The sequence below is a fragment of the Heterodontus francisci genome, chromosome 44 (assembly GCF_036365525.1).
Source record: "Heterodontus francisci isolate sHetFra1 chromosome 44, sHetFra1.hap1, whole genome shotgun sequence".
NCBI classification, from domain to species: Eukaryota; Metazoa; Chordata; class Chondrichthyes; order Heterodontiformes; family Heterodontidae; genus Heterodontus; species Heterodontus francisci.
This window is the reverse complement of record NC_090414.1, coordinates 11915114-11923948: the sequence shown is the minus strand read 5'-3', so window position 1 is coordinate 11923948 and position 8835 is coordinate 11915114.

Sequence of the window (8835 nt, the reverse complement as noted above, 5' to 3'; positions counted from 1 at the left end):
ACCACATTACCAAAAGGATGTAGATGCTTTGGAGAGGATGCAGAGCAGGTTCACCAGGATGTTGCCTGGTATGGAGGGCGCTAGCTATGAAGAGAGGTTGAGTAGATTAGGATTATTTTCATTAGAAAGATGGAGGTTGGGGGGACCTGATTGAGGTGTACAAAATCATGAGAGGTATAGGCAGGGTGGATAGCAAGAAGCTTCTTCCCAGAGTGGGTGATTCCATTACTTGTGGTCACGAGTTCAAAGTGAGAGGGGCAAAGTTTAGGGGCGATATGCGTGGAAAGTTCTTTACGCAGAGGGTGGTGGGTGCCTGGAACACGTTGCCAGCGGAGGTGGCAGACGCGGGCATGATAGCGTCTTTTAAGATGTATCTAGACAGATCCATGAATGGGCAGGAAGCAAAGAGATACGTACCCTTAGAAAATAGGCGACATGTTTAGATAGAGGCTCTGGATCGGCGAAGGTTTGGAGGGCCGAAGGGCCTGTTCCTGTGCTGTAATTTTCTTTGTTCTTGTTCTTTGAGACACACAGGCTCTGGGGGGGATCTGCAATGTTTAGTCACTACCCTGCTCCCATTCCCTGCAGAAAAGCTCCACAGTCCACCGCAACCCTGCAAACCACATCTCCCACTCTTGAGGGTGTCTCGACTTTTAGTTAAATTAAACGCTGTGGCAGTGATTAAGTGTTGGCACGTTAATTTCAGTTTTTTTTAAAAACAGAACTTCACAGTGCCTGGGAACAGAGTGGAGCTGATTGCTGCAAATGCCTGTCTGTAAATTACAGCAATGTAATACATTCTCTGTATCGGGGGATGTGTTTGTAAGATGGGGAGTCACTGAGAGATTGTTTATGTCAGTGAGTGAGAGAAAGAGCCGTGGGCTCTTGCTGTGTTTGTTTGATGTTCAACAATGTTTTGCTTTGTTTTAATCATTTTTTATTTCTCTGTTTCAGTGCTGGATCTCTAATCTAATCTTTAAATCCCGATCTCTGAATCTCTCAAATTCCTTTATATCTCTTCCTCTGTCTTGGATCTCACAAGTTTCCCCTTTCTTTCTCTCTCTCTGCGACTCTTTGCATCGTTATCTGTCTCTCAGTGCGTTTCTCTCTCACTCAATTCCACATATCATTTCCTGCAAGATTATCTCTGCATTTATCCCACATTTCCCGAGACAGCCCTCTCTATTCTGAATCTACACCTTACTTTGTATCTGCTGCTCGACATCTTTCTGTCTCGGCACCTCTCCATCTGTCGTTCTTGGTATTTCTGCCCTCTGCTCTTAGTTTCTCTCACTGTTTCTGACTCCCTGCCTCTCTTTGATTCTCCAGCTCCTTCTCCATTTGTTTCTCTTTCACTCTCTCCCTCAGTCAGTTCTGTCCTGATCCATGGATCTCTGTTTTCTGTGCCTCTGTTCCTCTCTCTGGGGATGGATTTGAACTCGCTGCCATGGTATTGTACAGGGTGAGTGTGACCCTGGATCCTACTTTCCATCTCTTCCGAGTTCTCCTTCCAATGGAGGTAAAATAGCAGAGAGATGCTGAACCAGCTGCCCCCACCGTGGTTTATACTTTTAGCACCAATTCCAAGCCCAGCCCAGCGTTTCTTTGCCTCTCTGTGCATCCACTCCCCGACTGCCTCTGCCTGACTTCTTGTGGTCCGATGGGGGAGGGGAAAGATCAGCCTTGATCTAGCATCGGTGGGACAAGTTCAAAGGGCTGAATGACCTCGTCTGTCCCTATTCCAACCAGTGTGTGTGTGTGTGTGTGTGTGTGTGTGTGTGTGTGTGTGTGTGTGTGTGTGTGTGTGTGTGTGTGTGTGTGTGTGTGTGCACCTCAGTCTGATTCACTGATGCTAACGGGGGTGAAGGGGAGAACAGATGAAGCACATTTCTACAAGGAGGGATGTGTTTGGGGCTGCGATCTTGCTGTGCATAAAAGGCTCAGATTGCTAGAAGGCCTCTTCGGGTCCTTGCTCTCTGCTTGGCCCTGTGTTTGGCCAGAACCAGTTAAAGGTGCCAGGGGCCTGAGAACCATTTGATAGAATTCCAGCGGCCTATCCAGACCGGAATTAAAACGAATTAAAGACTGTCGGGAGATGGCGCCACACCCAGGAATATGATGGAGATTGGAATTGCACAGGGTGCTGTTCACTGGGACGGGAGTTACACAGAGGGGGGATGTTCACCAGGGAGATGACACAGAGTGGGAATTAGTGGAGACGGGTGGCTTTTACTGGGCCGAGAGGGGGAGAATTAGAGGGCGATGTTCACAGAGGGAATTAGGTAATGTTTAAAATGGGAGGGACAATTTTCCAAGTTGAAAATGGGAGGGGGGGGTCCCCAGGTTTAAAATGGGCTGGGGATTCTCTCGCTTTCAAATGGGAGGTGGGACCATCCCGGTTCCAATTGGGAGGGGGTATTCAGGTTTAAGATGGGAGCTGGGTCTAATGCAAGTTTAAAATAGGAGGAAGGCGCTCTCCAGGTTTAAAATGGAACGTAGATGTACACCAGGTTTAAAATCGGAAGGGAGTCTACTGCAGGTTTAAAAAGGGAGCGGGGTTTACTCCAGGTTCAAAATGTGTGGAGGGTCTACACCGGATTTAAAATCGATGGGGATCTCTTCTTCAGGTTGAAAATGGGAGGTGGGTCTTATCCAGGGTTTAATTTGAATTGGGGAAGGGGCATTTACTGTTTGTTCATGGAAGGTTTAGATACAGGACTGTTCACTGGACGGGAGTGGGGAGGGAGGGGGGTGTGGCGGCGTGGGGATTGGGCGTGGAGTTAGATTGGGGGAACCAATTCACAGGAGAAATTAGATGGGAGTCATTTCCCAGGAGTTGGGGGGTGTGGGTGGGGGGGAGGCGGGGATGGGGAGGGGGTTGGGATGGGTAATTTGCCACGCAGGGGAATTTGTAGTGGGGTGAGCCAGAGAAAGTGTCAGAAAGCTGATCAGGAGACAGAAAGCAGAGAAAGAGACAGAAAGCACAGAAAGAGACAGAAAGCACAGAAAGAGATGGAAAGCAGAGCAAGAGGCAGAAACCAAAGAAAGAGTCAGGAAGCAGAGAAAGAGTCAGAAAGCACAGAAAGAGGTGGAAAGCAGAGAAAGAGAAAGGAAGCAGAGAAAGAGACAGAAAGCAGAGAAAGAGAGAGAAATCAGAGAAAGAGTCAGAAAGCAGAGAAAGAGAGAGAAAGCAGGGAAAGAGTCAGAAAGCAGAGAAATTGACAAAAAGCAGGGAAAGAGAATGAAAGCAGAGAAAGAGGCAGAAAGCAGAGAAAGAGACTGAAAGCAGAGAAAGAGACAGAAAGCAGAGAAAGCGACAGAAAGCCGAGAAAGAGTCAGAAAGCAGAGAAAGAGACAGAAAGCAGATAAAGAGTCAGAAAGCAGAGAAAGAGACAGAAAACAGAGAAAGTGAAAAAAGCAGAAAAAGAGACAGAAAGCACAGAAAGAGATGGAAAGCAGAGCAAGAGGCAGAAACCAAAGAAAGAGTCAGGAAGCAGAGAAAGTGTCAGAAAGCACAGAAAGAGTCAGAAAGCACAGAATGAGTCAGGAAGCAGAGAAAGAGACAGAAAGCAGAGAAAGAGAGAGAAATCAGAGAAAGAGTCAGAAAGCAGAGAAAGAGAGAGAAAGCAGGGAAAGAGTCAGAAAGCAGAGAAATTGACAAAAAGCAGGGAAAGAGAATGAAAGCAGAGAAAGAGGCAGAAAGCCGAGAAAGAGACTGAAAGCAGAGAAAGAGACAGAAAGCAGAGAAAGCGACAGAAAGCCGAGAAAGAGTCAGAAAGCAGAGAAAGAGACAGAAAGCAGATAAAGAGTCAGAAAGCAGAGAAAGAGACAGAAAACAGAGAAAGTGAAAAAAGCAGAAAAAGAGACTGAAAGCAGAGAAAGAGTCAGAAAGCAGAGAAAGAGACAGAAAGCAGAGAAAGTGACAGAAAGCAGAGAAAGTGACAAAAAGCAGAGAAAGAGACAGAAAGCAGAAAAAGAGACTGAAGGGAGAGAAAGAGACAGAAAGCAGAGAAAGTGACAGAAAGCAGAGAAAGAGTCAGAAAGCCGAGAAAGAGACAGAAAGCACAGAAAGAGACAGATTGCAGGGAAAGAGACAGAAAGCAGAGAAAGACAAAAAGCAGAGAAAGAGTCAGAAAGCAGAGAAAGAAACAGAAAGCAGAGAAAGAGACAGAAAGCAGAGAAAGAGTCAGATAGCAGAGAAAGAGACAGAAAGCAGAGAAAGAGTCAGAAAGCAGTGAAAGAGACGGAAAGCACAGAATGAGTCAGGAAGCAGAGAAAGAGACAGAAAGCAGAGAAAGAGACAGAAAGCAGAGAAAGAGTCAGAAAGCAGTGAAAGAGACAGAAAGCAGTGAAAGAGACAGAAAGCAGAGAAAGAGACAGAAAACAGTGAAAGAGAAAGAAAGCAGAGAAAGAGACAGAAAGCAGAGAAAGTGACAAAAAGCAGAGAAAGAGACTGAAAGCAGAGAAAGAGTCAGAAAGCAGAGAAAGAGACAGAAAGCAGAAAAAGAGACTGAAAGCAGAGAAAGAGACAAAAAGCAGAGAAAGAGACAGAAAGCAGGGAAAAAGACAGAAAGCAGAAAGAGAGTCAGAAAGCAGAGAAACGGTCAGAAAGCAGAGAAAGAGACAGAAAGCAGAGAAAGTGACAGAAAGCAGAGAAAGTGACAAAAAGCAGAGAAAGAGACAGAAAGTAGAAAAAGAGACTGAAGGCAGAGAAAGAGACAGAAAGCAGAGAAAGTGACAGAAAGCAGAGATAGAGTCAGAAAGCAGAGAAAGAGACAGAAAGCAGAGAAAGAGTCAGAAAGCCGAGAAAGAGACAGAAAGCACAGAAAGAGACAGATTGCAGGGAAAGAGACAGAAAGCAGAGAAAGACAAAAAGCAGAGAAAGAGTCAGAAAGCACAGAAAGAAACAGAAAGCAGAGAAAGAGACAGAAAGCAGAGAAAGAGTCAGATAGCAGAGAAAGAGACAGAAAGCAGAGAAAGAGTCAGAAAGCAGTGAAAGAGATGGGAAGCACAGAATGAGTCAGGAAATTTAGAAAGAGACAGAAACCAGAGAAAGAGACAGAAAGCAGATAAAGAGTCAGAAAGCAGTGAAAGAGACAGAAAGCAGTGAAAGAGACAGAAAGCAGAGAAAGAGACAGAAAGCAGTGAAAGAGAAAGAAAGCAGAGAAAGAGACAGAAAGCAGAGAAAGTGACAAAAAGCAGAGAAAGAGACTGAAAGCAGAGAAAGAGTCAGAAAGCAGAGAAAGAGACAGAAAGCAGAAAAAGAGACTGAAAGCAGAGAAAGAGACAAAAAGCAGAGAAAGAGACAGAAAGCAGGGAAAGAGACAGAAAGCAGAAAAAGAGTCAGAAAGCAGAGAAAGAGGCAGAAAGCAGAGAAAGTGACAGAAAGCAGAGAAAGAGACAGAAAGCAGAAAAAGAGACTGAAGGCAGAGAAAGAGACAGAAAGCAGAGAAAGTGACAGAAAGCAGAGAAAGAGACAATTTGCAGGGAATGAGACAGAAAGCAGAGGAAGAGACAGAAAGCAGAGAAAGAGTCAGAAAGCAGAGAAAGAAACAGAAAGCAGAGAAAGAGACAGAAAGCAGAGAAAGACAAAGAAAGGGCGGCACAGTGGTGCAGTGGTTAGCACCGCAGCCTCACAGCTCCAGGGACCCGGGTTCGATTCCGGGTACTGCCTGTGTGGAGTTTGCAAGTTCTCCCTGTGTCTGCGTGGGTTTTCTCCGGGTGCTCCAGTTTCCTCCCACAAGCCAAAAGACTTGCAGATTGATAGGTAAATTGGCCATTATAAATTGTCACTAGTGTAGGTAGGTGGTAGGGAAGTGTAGGTACAGGTGGGGATGCTTGGTAGGAATATGGGATTAGTGCAGGATTAGTATAAATGGGTGGTTGATGTTCGGCACAGACTCGGTGGGCCGAAGGGCCTGTTTCAGTGCTGTGTCTCTAATCTAATCTAAAGCAGAGAAAGAGAATGATAGCAGAAAAAGATTCAAAAGCAGAGAAAGTGACAGAAAGCTGAGAAAGATACAGAAGCCGGGAAAGAGTCAGAAATCAGAGAAAAAGTCAGAAAGCAACGAAAGAAGCAAAGTTCAAGAGGACAGAAAATCAGAAAGAGCCAAAGAAAGGGACAGAAAAAGTCATTGAAATACTGAAAAGACCGATAGAAATTAGAGCAATAGAGAAAAGACAGCAAGAGACAGAAACCGAACTGGAGGTATAAAGCGGTGGGAAAGAATGGAGGCACAAAGAAATTGCAGACACCAGAGAGAGAGCCAGAAAGCCAGTGATAGAGAAAGACACACACAGAATCACAGAGAGAGAGAGAAACACACACAGAAAGAAAGAAAGAGAGAGACAGACAGAGAGAGAGAGATTGCGAGAGAGGTTGAACAAGAGAAAGCCAGTGAGAGAGAAAGACACACAGAGAATCATACAGAGAGAAACACGGAGTGAGAGAAAGAAAGATAAAGAGAGAGAAGGAACACAAAGTGGCAGAAAGTTAGAGAGAGAGAGATTGAGATTGAGATTGAGATTGAGAGAGTTTGAAATAAAACCAGTGAGAGCGAAAAACACAGATGGAGAGAGATTGAGAGCGAGAGATTGAGTCAGAATGAGGGAGAAAGACAGAGGGAGACAACAAACATGTGATACTCACCATCCCACATTGTATTCGCTCCATTGTTGGACTCGAGCACCTTCCCTCCATCAGCTCGCCCATGGGGAAAATTCCTGTACAGGGGCAGTGGGGTGGGTTTGTAGAAAAGAGTCAGGACTGAGACAGAAAGAGGAGGATTCAGGCTGGAATCACACACACACACACACACACACACACACTGTAATCAGCTCCAATTCACCAGGATGCAGAGAATGAGACACAGAAACTCACCTTCAGACATCAGCCACATGGAAAGAAAGAATGGTGGATGATGTTGTCCCAATATATCCCAGAATCGGTCACTCATATAGCTAGTCCACCCAAATGCTGCTCATGCAACTCGCTCTCAGCTTCCTCTATCTGGCCACTCCCTCCCAGGCATGGACAGCCCAAGGTGAGTATCTGTGTAAATAGGGAATTAGGGAGTGAGGAATCTTACAGCCATATCCCAAATGGACCATTCCAGACAGAAACCTGTCTGTCTCGGTCCCGCCCCCAAAACATCATTAACAGTGCAGAAAAGCTGCTGTAATTTTAAACCTGGAGGGGCCACTTTGGATAATGGTCATTTGACACAAATTGCTTTAATGTCTTTCAATATTCATCTCCAGTGAACAGAAAGTTCATAAAATGACTGAAAATGTCTCATTGCATTTACCTTGAAATTCGGACAGTGTTTTTTCTTGAGAGGCCTGTTTGACTGCAGCACAAACTGGCAGTTTTTAATCGGTTAATGATGCAGCCAAGAGAACTTTTGCAACTGCTGCCATTTCACACAACGATTTTGACCCGTATTTGCAATTATATTTAAATGATTATTTGTACTTTATTTGATACTGCTGTATTTATGTATTATCCTGTAATCAATTGAATAAACTTTCTTAACATGTATCACTTTAATGTTACAGGTGTTACAAAGCTGGAAAATGGCCATTTTGCACACATTGTATGAAAGACCTTCCTCTTTTCACCACCTGTTTATATAAAGCTTAGCAATAAAGACCTCCACATGATGAAGAGTTTTTGCTGCTGCAGTAAAGTGTCACTTGTTTCCCTTTGCTTCCTGTCTGTTTATTTCCTCTGCTCTCCTGGGGGATTCAGAAGGATTTTTGATCATCGCTTATCCACATTCAGTAACTACCAGATACTCTGCAACTGCTGTCCTGGAGAAATAAATTGCATTCAAAAACTTTCCCTCAGTTTGGAAACATGAGGAGAGACTGTTTACACTAGCAGAGGGACGAAACAAATAGGCAGGGAGTTGTTATGGTCTTGAATTCACTCTCTGACCAGTTACTGAATGCAGATTAAATACTAACGTTCAATAAACAATAAACAATTGGATCAAAACTTCAATTACTCGGAGTTATAGTAGAGATGATATCAGCATAAAAGACATGTGAAAGAGAAAGATGCCATAACTTTAGTGATGAAGAACTCAACAGAACTTATTTCGAGTGTTTTTATTTGTAAGTGATTGAGTTTTATTTGATGCAATTGTTAATTTATGCATTACATTGAATAACTCAAAATAATTATCCAAACAGCAACCAGGTTAATGTTACAAGTGTTTGGAGAGTTGCAAAACATCCATTTAACACAAATTGTTTTTTTTTTATTCAGCATCTCAAGTTTACATAAAATAAATTACACAAACTTGTGGAAAGTTCCAAACCCGCAGCAACACAGAATGGCCCATCAGCAATACTTCAGCATCTCCATCTGCTGGTGTTCCTGTCTCAGTGCAGTAACTGCACCCTCAGCATCTCCATCTTCTGGTGTCCCTATCCCACTGCAGTTACTGTCCCCTTCTCACCATCTCCATCTGCTATTGCCCCTCTCTCACTGCAGTTACTGTTCCCCCACTCACTATCTCCTTCCGCTGGTGTTCCTGTCTCACTGCATTACTGTCCCCTCTCACCATCTTCATCTGCTGGAGGCCCTGTCTCACTGCAGGTACTGCTCCCTCTAACCAAGTCTGTTTGCAGCTCCCGTGTTTCCAGTTTTTCAGCATTTATAAAGTACTCTGTTCTGTTCTTTTTTCCTCTAACATTAAAAGCCATCCACCACAGATTTGCCCATTCACTTAAGCTATTAATATCTCTGTAAATGTTATGCTTCCAGCTACACTGCTCACAATGCTGCCTATTTTTGTGTCATTGGCGAACTTGGGTATGTGGCATTCA